The 26,689-nt window shown below is 43.9% G+C and overlaps 1 protein-coding gene across 1 annotated transcript in view; it reads left to right on the top strand.

The window, feature by feature from the left end:
• Window positions 1-9,419: 9,419 nt before the first annotated feature.
• pdk2a (pyruvate dehydrogenase kinase 2a) overlaps window positions 9,420-26,689 on the top strand; it is a 71,013-nt gene continuing 53,743 nt past the window's right edge. The window contains exon 1 of the mRNA XM_026314909.1: window positions 9,420-9,830. The gene's annotated coding sequence lies outside the window, so the exon portion shown is untranslated. The remainder of the gene's footprint in view (window positions 9,831-26,689) is intronic.

The raw sequence follows: 26,689 nt of genomic DNA, 5'->3' as shown, positions 1-26,689 counted from the left end.
CGCACGCACACACACGCACGCACACACACACACACACACACACACACACACACACACACATTAATAGATAACCCCCCCAGTGCAGGTATGACACACTTATCCCGCTCGACACTGTCACTGCTCTAATCCCACTTCTCGTGTCTCTCCCAGCAAGGTGAGCTCACAAGGGCACACGCTGAAGTCATCAGTGTTGACACGGGCGGCGAGAGGGCCACAGTATGAGCGACACCCCGGCCGCCATGGCCAGCCAGGCGTGTCCACCCTACCCCACCACCTCCACCACCCAGCCCCCCACAGCTGGAGTCACCACTTCCTTTGCTCGGTTGTCGCCGTTTCCGGTTCGAGCCCCCGGGCCATCACCTTGTGAAGCACAGTGAAGTGGTGGTGGTGGCTCATGTGCACAGCTGACGCAGCTGTTCTGGACATGATCACACTTTAATCCAGATTAAAAGCCACACCGGAAACATCTGGAATCATCTTCTGGTTCCTCCAAGAAGGGCTCATATTGTTAATTAGGTAAAAGTACCAATACAACAATGTCAACCCCTCCATTTAAATGTATCATACTATGCAACTGTACTGAAATTTACTTAAAGTATTAAAAGTAAAACAACCAGATCTGCAGAAAGTCGGCTGCTGTAACTATCACAGGAAATCACATTATCAGCTACTTCAGTGTAAACACTATTTTACTGCTCAAGTTCATTTAAACCAGTTTATTATATATAATTTTAAATCTGGATGCATTTTTAAACTTCTCTCTGATCTTTGATTGTTTTATTAGAGGTTAGAAAAATGAAATCACATGAGAAGCTGAGAGGGGAAGCTCCATCTGAAACATGACAAGAGGCCTGATCTCGACACTTGGGAAAGAAATAGTTTAATCTTAGGAAACAAACTTCTATGTTTTTACTATAAATTTAAAATCTGAAAAGGAACTAATGATAATGTAGTACGTGAAAAGGGCAGTAACGACAGAATACTGAGTAAATGTGGGCGAGTTATAAATAGTGAATCTGAATCTGCCTCATACTTGAAGACATGGGAGATAGAGCTGCTCTGATTTAAAATCCGGATGGTTGTAAACGAACGTAGTAAAAGCTCGTACTCTGTTTCTGTGGGTCGACAGATTTAGACGTGAGAGACGTCACATCAGCGGATGTCTTCATTAACAGCAGGCAGCTCAGTGCAAACAGATGAGCTTTGTGAGAAGGTTCTGGTGATGATTAGACTGTGGCAATCACACACATCACAGCCTGAAAACGAGCCCAGTGTTCTTCAGTTCGTATTGACTGACAGTGGGAAGTCTCCTTTCTGATGTTGGAGCTGGACACCACTTTGTAATTTACCAGAGATCATCTCTTTCAGAGGTGACGTTTGTTTCTCAACACACGGTCTCTGCAGCCCTGACAGTCATATGTTACTCACCTGTGTAGAAAGTGGTGCCTGCATTGCTTTATATTTCTGTACCACACTGAACTCAGTCTGTGGTTCTTTGTCCATAAACGGACGAAGCATCATTTATTGCATGTTTCAGGTTAGTGGACCTTCGTCATGGTGGTCGCAGTAACCGCTTTCTTCAGGTTAGAGGGTCACGGTTAAAGAAATCTGACTGTCACTCAGACAAGGAGCTGAAGTTTAGCTGACTCATCCATCCACGTTCTGTGGCCTCTCGCATGTAAACATGTTGTTTTTGGGTGTTTTTCCTTAAGGCCGACGTGTTTTCAGGTGGACACCATGTAGTTTGCAGCTTGTTCCCGCTGAACCTGCATTGGAAACACCACCAACCCCCATTTGAAACCTGAGGAGGCTGCGTGTTCCTCTAACTCGTGACCACAGTGTCCACTATGTCGCACTCACAGAGGCCTGTGCTTGTCATTAATACCCTTTTCCTAAAAGGAAGCATCCTCTGTGGCCTCTAATTGATGACTGCTGCAGTGTTTCTGTCACTTTTCAGTTATCGTCCTCGCTCATGGTTTAGGTCAACTGTACGCTTTGGGTGTTTAACCCCTCAGCCGTAAATATCCACGTCTCGACATTGCGCCGATGTGGGTGGGCATGACACGCCTGACACAGAGTTCACAAATCAAACCTGGTGTACAGGCTGAGCTGTGGCATTCGTTTCATTTCAGGCTGCTGGAAGACAAATGAAATAAAACAACACTATCTACACATAGAGTGAGATATTTATCACTTGTTTACAGGGGAAACAACTTAACAGCCTTGATAAGGTGAAACAAATTGTTCCTAATCTTTATAACTGCGGCACAAAGCTGAAGAAAGCTTTTGAACCGGAGGAGCTTTTTAACTTGTGAACATGAACATGAAAATGTTGTGGAAGCTATTTTCTCCTGTTTCTAGAGCTCCTTTAGCTCGGTCTCAGTGACGTCAGTAGATTATTTTGAGGTTTAAACATGCCTTATAAAATATTTCTTTTCTTTCACAGTGGCTTTACTCGGAGCAGTGCTGGGCGCAGGTGTGAGAAGCAGGTGTGAGAAGCAGGAGTGAGGACATCCCTCATAATCACGTAAACGTTTCTCATTAGACCTGAGTGCTGAAGAACGGCGTCGTGTCGGAGGCGCACCATGGCACTGGTTTGTAATTAACGCAACATATGTTTATTCAAATCTCTGCACGGGGTGTGAACAAGGGCTTCAGGAGGCACCACCCACCGAGGCTGTGAAAACTGAGGGTGTTGGATTTAAGTGTGGAAAGAGAGAATGGAGAGAGGAGCTGCAGATAAAGTGAGACAGAAAAGATCACACTTAGTGCTCAGCGGAATTCGCACTCAATAGCTCATGAACTTTTGGTGAAATGCAAATGTATTCCTCAGCAACACAGAAACAAACAAGCTCCCACTTCCTTGGCCTATAATTAGCTGGTAATCAATGCTGGGTGGGTTTCTGTGCCGCCAGACGTCCCTAGCCATCGTGGGGCAACACTAGACCTGCAGCTGTACCCTCAGGGCTCAGATGACAATCCAACAAAAAGAACATTAAGCCCATGCGTCGGAACGTGTTCTTCATTTATCAGGGTGGAAACCGGATGCGCACGTTTGACGCAAGTTCAAGTACGTCCGTACAGCTTATTTTGCAAAAACTCAAAAAGTCCTTCACCACCTCCCTGATCCCAGTGGAGTTTATTGACATCTCCACTGACAACCACCCAACAGACACTTTCCACTTTCTCCAAGAGATTGTTTAAGAGGGGGGAGTGTTGTGGTGAGGAGTAATGGGACCGTGTGCGCTCCCCGTTTGGCCTATGAACCCTGGCTAACCCCTGTAAACACAGGGGGTATGTAAGGCAACAACATCAGGCTCTCAGACTGGGCCTGACACTCCAGGGCTACGTCACCTCACAGCCTGAAAGTGTCTAACACATTATATCTGCTTGAGCCTGATTTTATTTTAGCTTAATTTTCAGTCTCAGCACATCTTCATCGCTCTGAGCGGGAGCGATTGGCTTGACTTGACACCTTTCTGTTTGGTTCTGTTAGACTTCTGAATCATTTTTCCTTCCCACAGTAGCCACTAGTCCCTCAGCCAGATACAGATTTAAAGCCTTAATATGATTGTGATTGATGCACAGTGGCCTCCTGTCCCAAAGTCACATCTGAGACATCAGCAGTGGCATCTGAGTCTGTCTGGGTCTGACTCATGATGTGGCATTTGAGTACAAAAGAAAAACTGTGGCTTCAAATGTTGCATGTGTCAAAACTCTCACTATGACTTTCAGACATTTAAATTAATCTGCAAGTTTTCCAGAAAACCTTGGTTAGTGATTTTAAATCACCTCAGAAAAACAGTGCATTGATCCGTCTGATATGGATCTCCAAAATATTTTCCTCCTCAGGTTCCGATGCCTTTCTCTCAAACATAACATGCAGGTGTTATTCAGTGTTTAGTAAAGCAAAGGCTGAATTGTTTCAATGGCAAATCTCCCTTTAATGTATTATAAATTATTTAACTATTGCTTTAGAATAATTGATGTATTATTGTGTCACTTTAATGTTGCAGGTAAAGGAGGAGCCAGTGTTAACTACCTTATATACTCAAAACATTAAGTACTTTATGTACTGCTGATAGTTTTTTGCTTATACTGTATTTTGTTGTTTTATAGGTCTGATTCTGAGCTAAATGAACTAAAGTTATTAGATAAATGTAGTGGAGTAAAAGATACAAGATTTTCCTCTAAAATGTAGTAAAGACCAAGGATGAAGAAGTAAAACATACTCAAAGTACAGATACCTCAAAACTGTACTTAACTACAGTACTTAAGTAAATGTACTTAGTTTCTTTCCACCATTGTTTTTCAGCCTTTTCTATTCATAAACATGTGGACTGAAAACATTCAGGACGCAATCAAACTGTAGAGTCGTTGATCAGTTCATGATGAGAAAAGTGACCCATGTGTGTGTGTGTCCAGTCTGATTAATGTGATTATTAGTTTCTGTGGAAATCCCCTGAATGATTGGAAAGACAAGTGATTCATTGACATGACTGTCAAACTGTAGCTGAGCTAGTTGGTGCAGGTTCATTTTCTGCTGGGTTGTGCGTCTGAGGCCCACAGATCCATGGGAGGTCCTGCTCATGAACACACACAACACTGGCAGCTTTCTGTTACTCAGACAGACAGCACAGTGCACTGCTATGACAAAACAGGACAGCTGTGCATTTCCACACATTCCTCTGGCCTGCTCCATGAGCAGAGACCCACCCCCCCTCAGCCGACATGGCCGGGCGTCCCTTACAGACCCCGTACCTCCAGCACACATCCCGACTCTGCACCCACCTCATGTGCAGACAGACTCCGCTTGCCGTGCCTCCCCCCCGCTACATTAAGAAATCATCACCCTTGTCAGGTCCAAGCTGACCCTGTTACACTCAGCACTACTACCAGGGTCAGCTGGTCTGGGGTCAGCTGTGCAGCTGCAGCTACTGTTGTGAACTGAACTGTAACTTTTAAAGGATTAGTGAATGACTGGTAACCCAAACAGAGTTAATGACTATTAAATGCTTGGGTTCCTTCACCAAAACATTCTTGCTTATGACAGAAACTGTGAATGAGCAGTTGTGTTTCTATTGGCCAGAGTCTGTTTTTGCATATTTTCATATGAGAATATTTTAATGAAGAGAGGCTGATTGATGATTTTGTCAGGCTAACAGTTTCCCTCTGTTCCCAGTGTTTATGCTAAGCTAGGCTAACCATCTACTTCCCATTTCCTGTACAGAGGCATGAGCAATATTTTCGTCTGTTTCAGGTACATTAAAGTGCTTTCAGAGGTTTACAGGCCACATTCCTCATTCTCCCATGTTTTTATTTTAACAGAGCTTACAATTTGCTTGAGACAGCCTCGGGACAGGGGGAAAACCAGAAACACAGTGTGTTTTTCTTTCTGTGACGAGCTCTGTTGTCTTAGTGAAGCCTGAGTGGCAGCTGATACACAGCTGGGCTTCTGTTGGATCGGCCGGAGAGGCTTTTGCTCTAATGCCTAATTATCAGGCCATAAATCCTGCTGAACTAGGTGTCAGTTCATCCAAGGATTTCCATTGGTGTGTGTGTGTGTGTGTGTGTGTGTCAGCTATTCAGGCACAGTCTGTACATTTTATAATTCACTGACCCTTATATTCTGTAAGTTCAGGTCATGTAGGCAGCTCATGTAGTTTCTGGTGTATCTCAGTGTCTGCTGAAAAATTCTGTAAACACGAGTCTCTTTAAAAAGGAGTGTTGACTTGTGAGGCTTTAGCTCATGTGGTGCTGTCAAAGCAGCCGTCCTTATATTCACATTGACCCACTTGGACACCTTTGCCTTAGCCTGTTTATTTCTGTTTACTGCTCTTCGTATGGAGTTACGTGATGTAGTAGCAAACTAATCTTCACGTGAAACTACTAGAGGAGCCCGAGAAACGAGGAAATCACGAAATGCTAATTTTGCTAAGTGAGTCTGATGTATATAAACTAAAACTGGCATGTGTCCCTCTGGACCATAAACCTGGAGAAAATGCATTTACTATCTTATCATAGTTATCAAACAGTTGGAAAAACAGAGATACTGTAGATTTCTCCAGAGAGTTGATCAACTTCATCAGCTCCCATGTGAAGGTCTACTTAAAACTTTTGAACCCCTCTTTGAAGAACACCGCCTGAGAAGGTGCAGCAGAAAATTACTTTTGAAGGAAATTTGATCTGAACGCTGTATTAAAATAATCCTGCCCCCTTTGCTCCTTAACATCCTGCAAGCTCGATGCTGGGGGCCTTGATATTACAATCACTGTAATGAAGCCGGGATTGATTGAATGATTGGCAGCTGGAGACATGTGCGGTGAACGACCTGAGCCGAGGATTTAATGCACAAACATAGTGATGGACATGATGTTCTGGGGGAGATGAAGCCATGGAAAGTGCAGCAGGGTTAAAGCACAAGAGGCTGAACTGTATGTGTGTGCATGTGTGTGCGTGTGTGTGTGTGTGTGTGTGCTGGTTGACCCTGTTAGTTTCACTTGCTCCTGGGCGAGCGCTGGCATTTGTGTGCAATGTGTGTAATGTGAGTGTGTGTATTTGTGTCTATGGCTTGAGTGGCAAGAGGCAGAGGGGCACTGCTAGGGGCGGTCAAACACAACAAGTGAAGAAGAGAAAGTGGAGGAGGAGATGGGGGAGGTGAACTGGTACTGAGGAAGTGTACGTATATGTGTGTTGGGGTTCGGATCGGACACGTTTAGCTGGACACGGTGGCTTTAAGCGGCGTTTGAGCTGACAACAGCCTGCCAACCAGAGGTCAGCCCTGTGATTCATCTGGCCCTATCAGTCCGCTGCTATCTGTATCAATCATTAGACATCATTTATTTTTAGTAGGATGTGGCCTCTCGCCCTCCTTGCTGCCCTCTTGCCCCCCGTGGGTGCCCTCTGCCTCGGAGCCCCTCACTAATGAGTGTCACTCTGGAGGGCTGTGGCACTTTTACTGCAGACACCTCCCCTGACAAACGCAGGGCTTCAGTCAACATGAATCATGCATGTGGACACCAGCAAAAGTGACAACCATGCCATCCACCACCAGACCCCCCTCCCCGTTGTTTCATCCCCAGCCTTTTAAAAGTTTCTTCATAAAAGCCGGAGCAGCGTTTAGTTTTTTCTCTTATTGCATTTTTGCTGCTAGATGCAGAGTCCAGAGATCCCCACAAAATAATGGTCTGTTTATCCAAGAATGAAATCTGTGACATCAGGAAGTAGTCATGCAAAATGATAATTCATTCAAGTGGCCAAAACGTCAGTAAACTGATTCTGGAACAAGGAAGAAAAACGGACTGTCTGGTTCTGTTTTTGTAAACAAATGCTAAGTGCTAACATCAGCATGCTAACATGCTCTAAAACCCAAGGTTTAAAGGTCCAATGTGTCAAACATGAAAGATTTAGCGGCATCTAGTGGTGAGACTGCAGAATGCAACTTTCCTCAGAACCCCTTACACCCCAAGCTGTTGATGACACCAGGGTGGCACGGTGGCCGTCACCTTTAAAACAAAAAGCGATTCCCTGTCTATGCCCAGTGTTTGGATTGTCCATTCTGGGCTACTGTAGAAACATGGTGGTGCAACACGATTGCCTCCATGACATGATCTGTCCAGGGTGCACCCTGTCTCTCACCTAACTGTGACCCTGAATTGGAGTAAGCAGTATGAACATTTCACTAAAACCCAAAATATCCACCTTAGAGATGATTCAAAGTCTTTAACATTGGGCTCATTAACTCTGGGGATTCAATGTGTGGGCATCATGGAGGAGGACAGAACAACCAGATACCTGACTGACCATCACGATGCTAGAGGCTAAAAACAGCTGGGGGGTGGGGATGAAGTCTTTTTCTTAAATTTACACCAGGCACCGTGTATCAGCTGTAGAGGCCCCCGGCTAGTTCAACTTTTATGGTGTTTTAGTACAATAAATACAGTGGGTCAAAGTCCAAGCACTCCAGACCAGAGCCCCAGCTCTCCTGATGGGACTATTGAAGGCTCACTGTGTGTGATGAAGGTATCAGTGTTTCTGTGTGTGAATGGACCTCTGTCTCAGTGTGTATAAATGAATTTCCCTGTATTCACAGTCTGTGCAGTGGGTATGTGTCTATGCTCTGTGTTCTTTTGATTCTCGGGATGTTGGCGTATTCTAGTAACCAGGCGGACGTCAGAGATCTATTCTGGATGCCCGGTGCAACAGCCGGCCAGCAACAGCAGCGGCAGCAGGGGGAAGGAATGCCGTCTGTCGGAGGTCGGGGCAGAGTGATCACTGATCCTCCTGGAGGAAGCGGAGATGGCGGCTCTCCTGTTTCATGGGCTGTGGAAGAGAGAAAGGAGTCAGGAGACAGCAGGAGGGGGGAGAGTTGGACTAGGGACCCAGTGCTCCGAAGAGGGAGAGTGAGAGTGGTGTGGTGGTGCTCGGGGGGGGGGGGCTGAAGGCATTTGGTTTGGTGCCAGTTGAGCCAGCTTTCTGGCATGATGCATTCCAGAAGATCAACACCACGGTGTTTCCTTTCACCCCCAACATCCACCAGCCTGCAGCCCAGCCCAACCCCACCATCGTCTTTTTCAATAAATCTTTACCAAGCAAGAACGAACCAACAGTGTGTTGTCACATGTACAACTTTTTATAGGTCCCGTTTATAGTAAGTGTCCCGTGACAGGTGAGGTGTCATAGCTCAGGTTATCAGAGAGGATTTGGGGTAAATTTTATTAAATTTCCATCCGACAACAGAAATATTCTTCGTCTTCAAAGAGGAGAGACGTTGCTTCTAGAAACCCAGCAGGTTTCTGGTGCATGTGTATCGGGGAAAGCTGGCTGCCACTGCTACTGCTGGTTTCTGTAGGGTAGAGAGAGAGATCATAATTTGATATTAATACAGCGACAGATCATTTTCACTCATCCAAACCCATATCATGGAAAGATTGTGATCATAGTGAATAATTAGTGGGACTGCGAGAGCTTTGGAAGGACTTTGGAAGGACTTGGAACAGACTTGACTCTTTTGCTGCTTTGCTGGTTTGCACTTGCGGTGGGTGCACTGCTGACATGACAGAGTGGCAGTGTGGGATGTCCCCGAGGGCTGACTGGTTTGGCACACTGACCATGAAACATTACCACTTTGAGTCTGGTCAGGGACCTTTGTGGAGCCCCCACCCACACCAGGTCTCGCCAGCATAAAGTCTAATAAAGGCTTAAACAAATCCATTTTAGTTTGTTATGATGACACAAAGCATGTGGGGAATGTTTTTTTTTTTTGTAGAAATATTTATTCATCTATTTATCCTGTTTGTACAAACATGTTCAAATAGTTATTCACATGTGTTAAAATGTTAGACTTTCATTTTCTGTGTGTAATCAGCTCTTAACAAATCTAAAATAACAAATCTAAAACGGAGTGACACCAGTGTACACTCACGCATGATATGCTCTGCTCTCTGTGGCTTGTATCAAACGCACCTTTTGTTCCAAGGCAGGATATTTAAGCTTGACGTCCTGCCTGCTCTGTAACTTTGCTGCACTGTGGGGACTCACTGCTGCTCTGCTGAAAACGACCTGTGCCTCAACATTTTCTGCTCCTGGTGCAGCACAGAACACAACAGGCCGGTCATGTTACTCTGGACCCACGTGGAGGAGGAAATACTGATGTTTGTGCTGCACTTTCTGCTGCAGGTTTTTGGAGCCCTGCTGGTTAACTGTTGGACACATTAGCTGTAGGCCGCAAACACTTCGGGCCTGGAGCTAGAGTTTCCTGATTCCTGCTGGCTGTTTGGGACCAGAGACTCTTCTGGAAACAAACTACTGGACATCTTCACTTCACACAGGTATTTGCTCCTTTTATTTTTTTTGAACGTGCTAATCCTACAGCTGATGTTTGGCTCTGTGTTTGTGGCATTTTATTGTGACTGAGTTTTGTCTGTAAATGTTTGAGGCCCAACTGGTTTTGTGCATATTCTCCATAAAGCTTTAGTTCGCTCAGACTGTTAGAGGCTACAGGGATGGTGTGAACATGTTTTCAAGGTCTTATGGGCAGTTCACTGACTGAATTCTGGAGACTCCTGTAATAATTGGTGCTTAACATGCTTTTCTAACACAAAACAGTGTTTCAAATGATTTCTAATGTTCATATAAGCTCTACAGCAAACACCTAAGCACCAGTTCTTTGGTTTATGCTGCTTCTTGATACATTCAAGGTACTAATTGTGAATTTAATATGGTTAAGTTACTTATTACCTGCTGCTGTGTGGTGTTTATGTGTCTTAACGTGCTGCTGGATGGTACAAGAACCAGTTTGTTCCTTGCTGTGTTTGAAAATGCTTTGTTAAGAAGTGTTACCACAGTGATTTGAAGACTGATGTACATATTTTGGACAGAGCAGATAGGTGGTTTGAGAGAGGAGTCAGATAATCTATATATGTTCAAGTGGAAAAACCCTCCTCTAACAGGGGTGGAGGCTCAGACATAACTTATCTTCAATCTACCAAGCTGCCCTTTCATCTGTTCCCAGGAACTTAAGGAACACATCAAATGTTTTCCAGGGAGGACAAGTTCTGGGTGAATCAGAGGGGTCACATGAGTCCACCACTAGATCCTAACGACCCTCACTGAGCTCATCTCTGTTGTTCACCTAACGAGCCTATTCAGACCAGGTGTGAAGTGAAACCAACTCAGGGGTGTGGGTCTAAAGACTCTCAGCGGATTAACACAGCTCACCTAATGAGCCTATTTGGACTGGGGGTGGAGTGAAACCAACCTCAAGGGTAAATTTGAGATTCCATACCAGTGATCTTAGGAAATCCTCCTCTGGAATTAACACACAACAGATAAAATAAGATCCTTTAATGCATAATGTAAATTCTCACTTATAAATACAATGCACTTCAGTAGATACTTTTGACCTACTTTGCACTGTGTTTCTAATCTGGTTTGTAACCACACCATGAAGTTCACATGAACATGCTTGGTGTGAAAACCATCACACCCCCTCTGAACTCTTGTTTGTTTGTTTTAAAATTTCTCTTAGTGTGCTGCGTCTTACTGAAAGATTAAATGTATTGCAAACATATTTCATTACTTGATATATTTATGTTAGTTTATAGGCCTCAAGTTGTGTCCTGTGTGCAGAATCACTGTTTTGCACAGACCTTCCTGTTCCCCACAAGGGGAAACCCACCAGCTTTATTAATAATCAGACTTTTTCTCTGGTGCCAGGGGCAGGTCAAAGGTCAGCTCGATGGATTTGCTGAAAGTTATGCGCGGACATTAGTGTTTGTGTGATGAGACCTAGAGAATTTGGAGATCACCTGATGTTTTCTCTACCCCCCAGCATGAGATCAGTATTGAGCAGAATGTCTCCACTTCTAGTTAGTTGCTTTTACCTGTAGCTGCTTCATTTTGTGATTATTCATGTGTGTCCATATTTACAGTTTTTAGAAATCTACTGAGGGGAGCAATCACATATTAGCTTATAAAAGTTATCAGTGTGACTGTAAATTTACTTTACTTTGTACATGTGAGTGTGTTTGTGTGTAAACGGAGGTGGTTTGTGTGGCTGTAGGTATTTTTATGAACTCTTGTGTGTTTGCGTGTGTGTGTGTGTGTGTTTGTATTTTTATGAATCAGTGCATGTGTGGGAGCGTGCACGCCCGTGTGTGCACGGACTGTCAGCTCAGGTTAACCTGACGCTGAATGGCCACACCTCGGGGGCGTGCAGGCCTGCGAGGCGGGCTCTCTCTCATCAGCAGCATTAGGTCGTCGTGTGTGATGGCTGCTGACCCCCGGCGGAGCGCTGGCCCGTGACGGTTGGTCGGTCGGTGTTGAACACCAATAATACCAGGTTCTGGGCTCACTTTCTGCCAGGAGCAGCCCTCACTCTCCTGCTGTCAGATAGTAAGTGGTGATAGGAAAGATGGCACTTTGGGTAATGTGTGCTGGGCCTCATCAAGGACACCCTGTTAAAATGCCCCATGTCTCTGAGTCATGGAGGAGATGGATGAGAGGGAAGGAGTGTCAGGAAAGTAGTGTGAACTTTGTCATCACAGAATAAAAGTGGAATTGCAGTTTAGTAGAGTTTAGATATATGTGTGTATGTATATATATATATATATATATAAATTGTAGGTGTATGCTGTCACAAATAAAGTGGTCTAGACAATCAGGGTAAAGCTTTCTTTCCCAGTTGGCCAAAGCTAAAAGGTTACTCCGTCTTTTCTCGAGTTAAGGGATTAAATCAGGTATTAAATAAATACATCATGTTTAGATATGACAGATTTTCTCAACAACACTGTAGGTATGTTGGATCAAGTTCAGAGCTATAATCTGCGAACGGAGACATTTGGATCCCTGTGGCGTGATGGTCAACAGCGGCAGCAGGTGCACCACAGGGAAGAACAGCAGGGAGGCAGGACCACCACCAGGAAATGACCCCTGCCACCGAAACAACAATGAAAAAGCCAGGGTTTTGGAGCCTTGAAAATATGAAGTGACAAAGGCTGCCCTTTGTGGGGGAATTGACATGGTACAAGGCTGACACTGTGCACCCTCTAGGGGTTGATCTTCCAGTCAGGATCAAATGCCAAAACTAGGTCAGGGGGAAGAGAGAAAGAGAAAGAGAGAAGGAGGGTTGTTAATGGTGAAAAAACTGTTTATTTTAGTGTTCAGCACCTTCACCAAAACAGACAGAGCAGTCTCTAAATACACAGTTAGCAGCTACACATCCACCACAACATTTCTGTAAAAGACAAAGCTGGCAGTTTTATCTGATCGAAAACATCAGTAGCCAGTAGAGAACCTGTGGTTTTTTTTTTTTTAGTTTGGTCCAGATAAAGGTGCCTGTGGTGTGTTAGCCCATACAGACAAAGAGCCTCAGAAACAGCTAAAGAAATTTAGTTTTGCAGGATGTCACAGGCCTACAGAGCAAATTAGAGCAAATGGTCATGTGGAGGAGAATCTGTTACTGCAAGAACCCCCCTCCCAGTCATTGAGAAACCAATGAGGTGTTGTAAACAAGTTTAAAAAACTAAGCCAAATTATTATTATTTATCAATGTTTACTTTATAAGTGAAATACACAAAACAAAACTGCATTACCAGCAGAGTTTTTAAGGAGGAAGTGGACTTAGACACCAGAGCCCAGTGTTTCCATCCTCAGTCCCACATGCAAAGTTTCTGGTCAGTCTGCTGCGGTTTGGTTGAGGTTATGGAAAGACTGTGGTTTCAATCAAATGTTAAGGTAAACAACATTTTTTTAAAGTCCAGATCCTTCAGAGTTGGACTTTTCATCCATTAAGTGCTTTGAAATATTCATGTTTTAGGTGCTGAGAGTGGATATTGTTTAGCCAGAGAAAATAAAATACTGTTTGAATTTGCATTAAAAATATAATTCAATATAATTACAATAGTCATTCTCATGTAAACTGTCGAGAGAGGTCACAGTGAGGAAAGCATCTCAAATACTTAAGTCCAGATACGTTTGTACATGGTGTAATCTGTGCTAACGAGGTGAAACTACGCTTCTTTCTCCTCCAATCACCTTCTGCCTACCAGCTGTGTGTCGCCTGTAAAGTCCTCGTCTGGGAGCATTGCGAGATGGACAGCAGCAGCAATAACAACAACCAGGCTCATCATCTTCCCCTCCAGAGGAACAGGGGTCTGGCTGGTCTAAGCACACCAGCGACCGACCCTCCCTGTGGCGCTTGTTTGTCACGAGCTGACCCTTCCATTTAATTAATTAAAATTAGCATCTGTCCCTATGGCATTGACTTGTTACGTCAGAAAGAATCAGCTTTTTGCTCCCGCGGGCCCCCAGGGCTGCTGGCCCTAACGAGGCCCAAGATCCTAATTAGACTTTATAAGAAGATGTGGGGAGGAGGGGAGGGGGGGTAAGAGGGAGCTGGACAAGAAGGAGACGAGAGGGGGAAGGTCTGAGCAGGGGGGCAGAGAGGGTCGTGCTGGGCTGAGTTGGCCCTGGGGGGAAATGGGGTATTTATACACCCAGCACCTAAAGATGATAGTGGGAGGGTTTGGAGAAGAGAAGCTGCTCTGAACCTTTCTCTTTATTTTACTGCTCTAATTTAATAATTGAATTTTCTTTGAGAGCAACGTTGTGAACTAATAGTCCTCCTCTCCCAAAACGAAAAGTCATAATTCATTATTCACACAGGCCTCCGCTCTCCTGGTGTGTAGTGTCTGATTTACTGACACATGCTGTAATTGGCTTTCCATAAAAGCATATAAAGCAGCAGTGTACAGCACATGACTGAGGAGAAACCAAGCAAAATCCTCCTGTCACTCAGATATCTTCATATTTGTAGTTGTTAGTTGATTTAATCTTAAATTCCTTTTTTATTTTTACAAAACTGTGTTGAAAATCCTAAATAATCTAAATAATTGAACTCTCCCAGTTGGAATAATAAAAATGACTCCGACTCTATGACACTTGAGCTTAAATTCCCGAAGTTATCCTTTAAATCAGTAACTATGTTACATATTATATAGCTTTAGACCCATTTTTGTTGGTATTATACTAAACAGAAAGTGTTGTTTTCTCAAATTAAATTCACGAGAGCCCCATTTCCAAACTTTGATGTTTGCCTTATCTGCTGCTGCTTGTTGCTTCCTACTCTCTGAAGCGTTTGTCAGAGTGGTGGCTCTGGGTTTCAGGCCCGTGTCATATTCTGATAAGCTCACAGTGTGGGGCCGGTGGAGACAGATGTTGGTGTTTGGGCGGCTGCTTGTGACGAGCGCCCAGCCAACGCGAGCTGACAGGATGTGGGCAGCGGCTTGTCCCAGATAGACGTGTGTCAGTACAGCGATGGGTGGCACTGGAGGACGACGATGTGGTGGAAGATGTTAAAGCTTTCTGAAAGTATTAGATGGAGACAGAAGTGAGAGTGATACTAAAACGTAGACAGTCTGCAAGCTGACAAGGGTGTCGGCTCTGTGCTGCAGCATGATGCACACACATGCATATGTGATGGTGTAGATACTGTATGTTCACACTATACTTCATATTTACATTAAGTCAGATCTCCAGGATGATACCAAACTGTCCATGTTTACCGTTTACTGCCTTTCCCTGTGTTGTGGCCTATGTGTGGCCTGTGTGTGCTGAACAGTGTGTTCATGAGTGTTTTATAGAAGATTAATATCAGGTGGACATTTAGGAAAACACACGTTTACAAAGGCTTTTTCTCCCATAAGGAAAGACCATGCTATAGTATAGCATATATATATATATATATATATATATATATATATATATATATATATAGTATGTATAGTATGTATAATGTCAAGAAGTCTTTATGTCATCCTTCAAAAATCCCTGTATGGTTTCACTTTGGATGTTAGGTGGCAAAAAGCTTTTAGGATGACATTTGACTGAACTCAGTCTCAGGTGATGTTGTGGTCCTTTTTTAGTGTAACCTGTAATGGCACAAACTGGTGGACGTAGTTAATGATGTTCTCCTTGGTCTTGGAAATGTGGGCTTACTGAGTGAGCTACTGAACTTCTTATGTTTGCAGCATCAAACCTCATGTTACTTACACTTCAGCTTTGAGTTTTAATACTAATATGGTCCAATAACCTCAAGATCCTTTGAATGTTCCTGGACGCTCCGTCGTCTGAAGAAATCCAAAGCTTGTGTTTGATGGACTAACATAATGAATTTTTTATTTGTGTTCACGTGTGTTCATCTGTGTGCACACCGTGTGTGCATGTGACCTTGAGTGTGGAGCGTTTGAAGGGATGATGCGGGGTGATGGGGGTTCGGTCATTCATCGCCCAGTCTGGGAGTGAGAGGACTGGGACCACATGTCCCTCTTTTGGCTGTGTCAGATTGCGGTGGCTTCTCCAAAGCATGTTCCTGTCACACACAGCAGTGCTGCACTGTACTCAACCGCAGTATTTTTTGAAGGACATCACGTACTTGCACTACTTATTTTTAGTAAGTTAGATTATTGTGTTATGATTTTGTGCCGTTTGTACATTAGCCCCAACCTGAAAATAGGCTAACGCTAAAATGCAAACAGGCCAAATAATAATTATATTCAGATAAAAATGTATTTATTTATTTTTTTTTGTAAGTCGTCCTGGGGAACAGCGTCCATGATTATTTGACCTAATGTTGATGTGAATACAGTAATTTACAGGAAAACACCAGCGGCAGGCAACTAAAGGGAGGAAACAGTCGTGCAGAAAAGTGTTGATTCCTGGCTGTTGTTCAGAATTTGTCTGTGTGTGTAGCCCTGTGAGAAAGTGTGTGTGTGTGTGTGTGTGTGTCCACTGTAGCTGTGAGGAGCTCCTTCAGCCTGTCCCTGGTTTTGTCAGCTGGTGAGCATTCTCAATATAAGCACTCTAATTGCTCAGAAAATTACAGCTAACGATGATTGCACTTGACACGGGCTGACATTATGGTGACACCACAATGCCTCGTGCACCCAATCCATCCTCACCTCCGCTCCACTCCCCCTCCATGCCTCTCAGGATGTTGTGCCAGCCCCCATTGACCGGAGCCTTGCCCCTGGTGACCGCCGCGTGCCCTCTGCTTGTCCAAAGCAGAGATGTCCCAAAGTTCAATGTGTTTTGGCATCGCTTTCTGCCACCCCTCATCTGTCAGGGAAACCGTTTGTGAGCCATGATGTGTTCCTGTGTGAGCCGTCCCTTCTGTAGGCTCCTGTGCGTGAAACATGGGTGTTTTCTTTTGTGGTCGTAACAGTGAATGTGCTCTTTCACTTTTAATGGGTGTGTTCAAGACTGACCGTCTGAGTCATGGTGATGACAGCAGTTCTGATGGGCGAGATGGAGACTGAAGCTTCACACCACAGACAAAAGAAATTTTAATGTGGGAAATGTACAGTTTTGCTGTTCCTGTCGCTGCACACTGACTTATACTGTAAATGCACGTGTGCACACGTGAATGTGAGTAAATGCGCATGTACGTGTCCACATACCCGACCTCCTTCAGGCCGCGATGTGTCACCTCTTTGTCTTGTCAGTGTTAATGTGAGCATGGCCAGCCAGGCGTGGAGCGGAGACAGATCAGCAGACAAACCCCAGCTACCCCACCCGCACCCACCTTATCTCACCCTGCTTCCTCCCCCCACCCTGCTCCCAGCACAGGGATTAAATATCCTTTACTGCCTGGGCATCACCTCTGGCATATGGACTCTTTATTAAATTTCAGGTCAGAACCTGTCTGTCACTGGTGCTCGGGCTATAATGCAGCACAGCACCAACAAGATGCCCAGTGGGCGCTGCCACGGTGGCGCAGAGGATCAGCGGTGATAGCTGGGTCCAACAGGCACCTCACAGGCGTCATGCTCATGGCCGAGAGCTACAGTGTCACACCAGTGCTGTGCAGCTTTAACCTGTGGCACAGGCTCTTCCAGCAGTACATATATATATATATATACGTACGATGGGTATAGCTGCAGCGTGAGTATGTACAGTGTGACAGGTAGATAAGGTGTGCTGCTGCTGTCACATTGTGTAGCAAAACTCTGCATTACTCTGACCTTTTCATTATGCAGCTGTGTGCAAAGCACCATGTACGCAGCAAACATCGTGGCTTTGTGGCTGCGCCTGTGTCGTGCTGCTCGTGATGTTGAAACATGAAAATGTTTCAAAGATAGAGCAGACCTCAGATTTTCCCTTGATAACAGATTTTATTGATGGAGTTTGTTCTGATCTAAATATGGCACCATCCGTGTGGTGTATAGGTCCAAAACTGTCGGTTCAGCCTCAGACCTGTCGCAGCCACCAAACCGTAACCAGCATGTTTGATTTGTACGACTTCAATCTCAAAAGAGGATGTTTTGTTTTAGGTTGATCAGTGATTTCTGGGCAGATTACACTAGGCTTGTCTTCATGTGCAAATCTGCAAAATTGACTCTGAAATAAAAGTCATAACGGGACACAAAGGTCAAATTTGTCCAGCACAGGACCTGAATTCCATCTACCCATGTTCAGAATGAAATGGGGCATGTCCTCTTACTGTAAATTACCTGCTCATCACAGACACAGACATTGTGGGTGGATCCCTCACACGGCTGATACGTTTGCTCGTGGTCTCCATCATGACTCAGTCGACATCATCTTTACCTTCCGAGAGGCAGAGACCACTCATCAGATCCACATCCAGGCAGCACAGTCATCAGCTCTGCCCAAATGCCTCTGGGTTGTCATGAATACTGAGTGGAAACTTTGACTGTGTGATGTCCTTATGTATCCAGTTTGACCATTAAACTGCATTATCTATATATACATATATATGTATATACTCTAATTCTCCAGATATGCTGTTTTTCCATCATCCCATGAATAAGCCTCTCAGGCTGTATCTGCCTCTTTGAGGTGTTTTGGTTGGGAATTGTTCTGAAAGTGGGAGGCATGGTGGAGCAGTGGTTTGTTTCAGAAAGATCCTGGGCCCACAGTCTAAACATGTGCAGGTTAAGTCTCTGTGTCAGTCCTGTGATAGACAGAATCTCAAATTCTGTATTTTGTTGCTCCTGTGTCCCTCGTCCTTGGTGGACCTGGAAGTTGTCCCAAAACCCTCATTCAGCTCTAAGGAGTGAGGAGGCCAACTGGAGGAGATATAATCACAAGTACATCCTTTGCAGAAGTCTGTTACAGATCGACACGCCCTTTTATTGGATGCTTGACATTAAGGATTATAGGAAAACATCGTCTGTCCCTGATTCTTTCCTTTGCATCTTACATGGGCAGGACCAAGATGAAAGGAAAAGACACAAATGAGGGAAACATGGAACATGTTATTAGTGGAAATGAGATTTTTCCCCACAGACTGATGACCTGTCCAAGGTGTCAGGTGGGATTGGCTCCAGCCCCTTTTCACTCTACTCTACACTGTGGAGTCTACAGGATAAAGTGTTTTAAGTAATCGATGGATTTCCTCTACTAAGAAGATGTGTTTGGTTGGACACTAATATTTTAATTAATCAGTTTCATCTGATTGTCTGCAATTAAAAGATGCCATTTAGATTTATTGCGTTTTTTTGTCTGAGTCATTAGACATGAGTCATGTGTGTGGGTGGTGAGCCTGAGGTCTGGAGCCACGTTAATTGTTGAGTTCGATTGAATGGAAACTATGAGCGAAAAGTAAACAGTAAGCACACGGTGTTAGATAAATGAATCATGCTGTTTTACGGAGGGCGTTCAGTAACATCATCATGTTTGACACTGCTGCTGTTTGACCCTTTGCAGATATGAATCAAAGCTTCCACAAAACTGCTGACAAAGATCCTCCCTGTTTTGTCACTGCAGAGTTCGGCACAAAGAATGTAAGTAATTGACCTTTTTGAAGACTGTGCTGTGCAGAACAACAGACTTTTAGTTCAGTTTGTGTGGATTAGAGGCCAAACTGCACCTAAATAATAAAATACAGCACAAATAAACCCCAAAATAAATAAACTGTTCACTGTTTTATTAATAAAAACACACCCACTGTCAAAGTGACAGATGGTTTAGGTAAATGCAGCATCCACTGTGTGGACTGAGCACAACTGTCCTGGGTATGGGCTTCCCTCATAATCGTCCCTGCTGAAGAATCTGAGCCTTAAGCTTATCTGGATTTCCAAGCCAGCTGGAAATCACACGCAGGCTGATGAGTGAAGTTGGATTTGAGCTGCTCTCTCTATCATGTCAAATGTCCCAAGTCACAGAAAATATGGTCCACTTGAGTTGCTTCCTTTCTAAAAGTTTTGGACTCCACCCAGAGGACCCCTGGCTGTGGGTGCTCGGCGCTCCTGTCACTCATCCAGCCACAGTGACGGAGGTGTGGCGGGAGAGGAGGTGGCGGCGGTGGTGGTTGTTGGGGATGTGTGATGTGTTGTGACAGCGGGAGCCGGGGCTGGCGGGCGGTCACCATGCGGCACCATATTGCTGGGCTCCCCGGGGATGAGGGATCAGCATGCCAGCCTCGCCAAGAAGTGCTAATAGGCGCAACACGTCTTGCTTTCACACATTAAGGCACACGAAGGGTGACAGATCAGAGCTGTGATACTGCCGCCTGTAAGGAAAAAAAGGGGCCACACCCCCCGTTTGCCATGCAGTGCAGGATAATGATGAAACTCCCCGAGTCGAGCAATATGCCCACCACTCACAGAGATGATGTATTTGCAGACAGACATATCTCCATCTCTCTCAGTGGTGCTCAGTTCCATATTGTACCTGACAATAAAGCCACAAGTGTTGAAACGGGATCAACACTTTGTGAAGAAGACATCTACGCTTTCACCCGAAGCGGCCGAGGTCAAGTGGGCTGCCCCGGGCTACAACACCTTTGTCACATCTGTTACCAGAACCCACAGCTTGGATGTGGTCTGCAGAGCCGTGGAAAGGAAGTGATGCACTCTCTCCAGTTACTCCCACCGAAGGCTCCATATGGCTGATTTGGCAGATTCTCAAACACCTGCCTCCATTTGTTACCCTCAGAGATGATCTGGAGCAGTTTGTATCCAGCATGTCTGAACAGCAGAAAAAGTGATATGAGCCCAGTTCGCTGCTCCAGTCAGAGCCTGTGTCGAATAGTTTCTATAATTCTGCCCCTGATTTTTGATTGGTGCTTCTACTCCTGGACACATTTAGCTGCCAGAATACTAAAAACTAAAACCACTGTATAATTTAAGGCCTTTGGAATAATGTTATAAAGTACGGAGATCTGAATAGACTAGATCCACATCCATGTGGGTCTTTTGTGCATTTCTACTTCCAGCACTGTTTGTCAGTGTTTGGACAAGGTGCTCCAGTACCACTGCAGGGTTTCCCTAATGCTACAGCATCTAGTTTTGGAAATAATGTTCCCATGTTTGTGGTAACAGTTTGGTGAAGACGCCTTTCTCTTTCCACATGACAGTCCCCCTGTGTATTAAACCAGCGTCATAAAGAAATGGAGTTTATCACCAGACATTAACATCAGTGTTTTTTTGCTGTAATGTGTAACAGTGGATTTGTGGTTAGCGCTGTTGCCTCACAGCAAGAAGGTTCCTGGTTTTAAACCCATCAGGGGCCTTTCTGTGTGGAGTCTGCATGTTCTCCCTGTGCTTGTGTGGGTTTTCTCCAGGTACTCTGGTTTCCTCCCACAGTCCAAAAACATGTATGTCAGGTTGATTGGTGACTCTAAATTGCCCATAGGAGTGAGTGTGAGTGTGTGAGGTTGTTTGTCTCTATGTGGCCCTGTGATGGACTGGGGACCTGTCCAGGGTGGACCCCTGCCTTTCACCCAAAGAGAGCTGGGATAGGCTCCAGCAGGTCCCTGGGACCCTGGTTAAGGAATAAGTGGATACAGATGATGGATGGATGGTTAAGCCGAGGTTAGTACTAGACAAAACACTTTGAGGTTAAAAAAAATTAAATTAGTAGAAAAACTGTGGTGTTACCTCTTTGACAACATTCACGCCTGCTGGCCATAACCTACTGTACGCCCATGCCTCTTACTCCTTACTCCCTCTCTGTGTCGCTCCACCATAACACCTTAAAAAAATCAACTTGACTGGCAATATTTTTCACTCATCTGTCATCCATCCTCCTCCTCCTCCCCCCCCCCCCCACACACACACACACTCACTGACGCCTGCAGTCCCTGCGGCCATGCTGTGCTTGCTGAAGCGCTGTGTTGTGAGCGAGTGTGCTGCCTGCCGTCAATACGGGTGAGTTACAGAGGTCACCGGTTCAAACGCAGTTCACCGCTTCACCCTGTGCCTCCTACCTGTGCATAAAGTGTGTGTGCTGTGGGATGGATGTGTGTGTGTGTGTGCACATGTGGGAATGTGTGTTTTTACTCTGTTACTTGGTGCTTGTATGAAGATACTGTATGTGTGTTTGTATGTATTTTTTTTTGCCTTGCGTGTTTGCTCACTCAGCCTCAGTGCTGAGGGCTTCGATCTCCGGCCCGGGCCGTCTGCCAGCCCACATAATCAACTTGTTATCAGTGGGAAATGTGGGACACCAGCACTGATTCCCACTAGAACAGCAGGTGGTGAGTGTGCGTCTGATCAGCTGATTCGCTGCATACAGCTCAGGAAAATGTCAGGCAACAGTCAGTACCATGGTAGCAGTCACATCCCTCGACTTTTTAATCATTATCTTTTTATCTTTCTGAGCTTTAAACATCCACACCAACATTTCCAGGTCATTTCTGTGAAAACAGCTCATGTGCTGTAATTCAGTTGAACTCTCTCACATTTTCTGCCTCCTGCTGTCACAGGTTTTATAGAGCAAATGTAAAATAGAAATTTGATTGCAGCTCATTGGTGCTACCTGTTAACCAGGCAAACAGAGGCATCAATCAAATGACTATTTTAAGGCCATAAAGCCTCCTGACAAATAAATATAACCCTAAAACCAAAGTCACTGCTTTCAAAGATGCTGGCTTACTGTGGGCGAACAGGGAGAACAGAGTGAATTAAGATTTATTTTCAAAATGACGGGATTCAGCTCAGTCTTAGAGGTAAAAAGAGCTCATGTTGAGTCGATGCACTTTGTGTCAAAAAGAAGAATCTGCTCCTTCTGATGTTTGACAATAAATGTGACAGCATGAGTTGACCTGAGTCTGCTGTGGTGTGGACTGAATGACAGGGAAGCTCTGTGGTTTATGTGGTTTATGTGGCCATCTAGTGGGCTGCTCTAAACTTCCCACATGGAAACCAAACATAGGATGGAAAATCTTTTTCTTCATGTTTGTTTGTCTGTTTGTTTGTCTTACTCTCGGTTTTACTTTGTTGCTGCTTTTAGCTCTTTAGTTGTTTTTTCCTCTTGGTGAAGTGAAACCCATCTGTCTCCGATGTCTTTTTGCTTTGTTAGATTTAACTGGGTGTAATAAATGTGAAATTTTTAGTTCTTCTCATTTTTTGTTCTTACATGATGCTGTTGTGAAAGTAAAAGCCCACTCTGCAACCACAGTGTTTCTTTTTGTTTTTTTTTTACTGCTGCACTGTGCTCAGAGAAACTTCAGCCCCACCGTTACGTGTTGACTCTTTTATATCCACGTCTGCTGCCCTGACTTTTTTGTTTTTTTCTCCCCTGTGAGATTCATCACCGCTCTTATCCAAAGGCTTCTTAAACCAGGAGCTGTGTCAGTGGGCAATGGTCGCCACTCTGAGGACTGAAATAGTCGAGAGCTGCAGCCAACATGAGAGAAATAAGAGAAAAGTAAATACTGTGTCAAAGGTCCTGTGGTAGCTTAGTGTGTAAACACCCATAGAAGGAAAATACACTGAACTTTGCTTCATACAAAAACACACTGTAGTACATTTTTATTGTACTGAGTCTCCTGAGTTATTACCGTAAATGAATAAACAATTAAAACTCGAAAAGAAAAACTCGTTTTTAATTTCAGGAAGTACAGTATGTGTAAACAAACTTCCTTTACTGATAAATGTCCGTTAATGAGCAAATTTTATTGAACTTTAACCTCATTACCAAAAGCAGCAGGCAGTGATGTGGCGAGGGTTATTGGAAATACAGACAAAACTTCTTGATTTCTAAGAATGTGTGCATACATGTGCACCTGAGCTGTGTGCATGTTGGAGATTTTGTGTAAACACTGAGGGGTTGTTGTTTTTGATCCGTGTGCAGAAAGTGCTGCTTCTTATCATTTATTTGACTGAGTTTGTGTGGTTTTTCTCTTTTAGTTCTGCAGGCTTGTGCTGTTTGTAGCTTTTCATACAAGTCTACCAGGTTTGTGGTTTTGTGGCCCGGATGGGTGGGTGCATTTTTCTTTTTCCTGAGGTAGGCTATGTATTGAGGTTAGCGGCACAGAGCTAAAGATGTAGGAAACAAACCTGGTATGTAGCTTGGTGGCTGAAGGAGGGAGGCCGTGAACTGAGGTAAACAAAACCTGCTTAACTTCATACAAAACAGACTCGTCTGCTCTTTGACTTTCTGCTTTATGTGCACCAAAAATTCTCATACTGCAGTATCTGCTTCAATCTGATCTGAGCTTGTGAACACGCAGTGAATTCATTAATAGAAGTAGGGCAGCGCTCAGATAAGACCGATAATCTGTAACTTTGGTCACAATTAGTCAATTATTAAATGAATTTGTGTGGTGATGTGGGTGATAGGTGACAGTAATATAATCTTTAATATCACACCACAACATGACAAAAAAAAGCCCTCGTGTGACGTTAGAGGAGCGTCCTAACTGTAATAACACAATCAATCAAAATAACCAGCAATGAGCATGTCCTCACTTCCTGCACTCACAAAAAAGTCACGTTTTAACACAGTTGTGAGGACACTCACTGATGTAAAGCATTCCCAGGCCCCATACTCGTTTACTCTCACTGCTAAATATCTAAACAGCCCCCACCATAACCACACGGTGCACACACACTTGTCTATCACGGTGGGTGGGTGTGTGTGTGTGTGTGTGTGTGTGTGTGCCATGTTTGTCATAGCTAAATTAAATGCCCTATGTTTACTGCTCAACAGAAATAATATTTCATAATGTTAAGAATGTTTATTAATAACATAATTTCAGTTTGATTCTAAAACTGAACTGTAGGAATTGAAAGGCTTGAGTTTTACTACAGTGGAATTTACTGCAAGAAACTAGCTTGAAATAAAGTTTTTGCCTATTTAGATTTGAAACTTTATTTAAAATCTGTATATTATTTAAATAAACTGTTACAATAGTACACACACTGAAACAAACATTATGCAGAAAGCCAAACTTCCTTTACTCTCATACATCTTTTTATTTTAGCTGAGCGGAGCAGCTTGATCAGCGAACACACTGGGTTTGGTCTGAGTGTATTACAACCCAAACAGTAGGAACTTATTTCCAGGAAACAAAAATGATGTAAATCCCAGTTGATATTTAACATTTGAGCACAAAGAAGTCAGGGTGCACAGTATTTCAGTGCAAGTTTCATTTATTCATTAGAATATTTACAGACGCAGAGAAGAAAATGACTCTCTTTCTCTCTCTATATATATATATGTTATATATATGTCTCTGTTGTTGCTATCTTTTGTTGATCACACTTGGAAAGTCCTTGAATGTGAATGATGTTGTTGCACAACACAAACGCTGCAGAGTAGACATTACTTCTCGTTAGTGTTGTGGAGAGTTCATTAGTGCTGAGGTCTCCGTGTGCACTTAATGTTACCCACAGTCGTTACTTATAGGAGAGTGCTGCTGTACAAGGGTGAAAAAGAGGAAGTGGACCAAGCCGTTTGTCTCCTGAGTAAAATCTGAGGGTAATTTTGAGTTTTCATGATGAAGAAATTCTGGATTTGAGCGTAAAGCTGATGGATCTGGTCTTTCCACTGCTGGATTTGTCTTTGAGTTAATCTCCTGAGTAAACCAAGGTGTTGGTTTGCTGTTAGGATGCCAAAGAAGACAGATGACACTATTTCAGGTTTTGATGTTCGTGTCTTTACAGTTAATGGACACAAAACTAGAAGAAGAAAACCTTGAACTTGAAGCGATTCTAAACTGAATGAGATGGACCTCAGCACAGTTTGTGTATGTGCAGATGTGTTGCAGCATAAACATCGGTGTGTATCACACTGTGAGCTCATACCGGGCGTGATCACTCTGCACTGCTGCTGCTGGCCGACAGCCTGTTGTTGTGCACATCCCAGCATCATTAACCACAAGAACAATAACCTGCTATCTATGTCTTCTGGTTTTCAAGATACAGGAAATAATATGTCTTTGGTTCTGAGCCCACATAGGTCCTCAGTTGGGGGGGGTTCATATTGTTTTTAACCACTTGCACTTAAACATTTCCTTTAACTATCTCGTCTGCTGTCAAGTTCATATACGCTTCATGGTTTTGACCTAATTTAAAGTTTCCAAAGGTGTCGAGCTTTTGGTGCAACATTACATCATCATCATCAGTAAAAACAAACTCGGTGCACATTTTGATCCTTGTGCTTCTTCGTCTCGGGTGCAGGAAAGTTCAGAGATGTGTTGTTTCTCTGTGATGACTGAAACTTTCAGCCAAACATTCATTTTTGAATGTTTGGCTTTAGACCCAGTTTTTCTTGTGGTCGTTCTGATCATTTGATGTCACATGTGACGAGGTGCTCACTGTCACACATCCCACAGCTTCAAACTGACTACATCTGGAAATTAGTCGACTAGGGGACACATCACTATGTAGTGAGTAAAAGACCAAAGGTACAGGGGAGTATTTGTTTAAAACTCGCATATAATTCATATTTAGTTTGGTGGTGGCTGGGATTATATATATATATATACTCATTTACAGATACTCCAATTTGAAGTTGAGTAAGAGAGTACACTTTGCATTAGTCTTACACACTTGTAAAATATCTCTGTACACAGCTTTAAATGTTTTTACACAGAACGCTATAGGAACATACATACAGTATAGAATAACTGGGAGTCAGTAAAGCCCTCTTTAATGGTCAGGTGTCTTTTACTGCCTTGGAAGTTTTTGCTCTACGTCTCAGGATGTAGTCCATTCAAGGACGACCCCCGGTTTATCTCAGTTTATGGGTTACGATCACATTGTAATCACCAGGTTAGTTGCCTAAACCTCCGAGTGTTGTGACTGTGAAAACACGAGCACTCAGTCAGACAGATCGTGGAACTGACAATGTTTAAAGCAGAGCAAGAGAAGCAGGAAATATTTATTTTAAAACCTGTTATCTCTTTACACAAGACTTCTTAGAAATTCTTCACTTT

The sequence above is a fragment of the Mastacembelus armatus genome, chromosome 19, assembly GCF_900324485.2.
Source record: "Mastacembelus armatus chromosome 19, fMasArm1.2, whole genome shotgun sequence".
NCBI classification, from domain to species: Eukaryota; Metazoa; Chordata; class Actinopteri; order Synbranchiformes; family Mastacembelidae; genus Mastacembelus; species Mastacembelus armatus.
The sequence above is the reverse complement of the archived record's forward strand: the minus strand, read 5'-3'. Positions and strand labels throughout refer to the sequence as shown.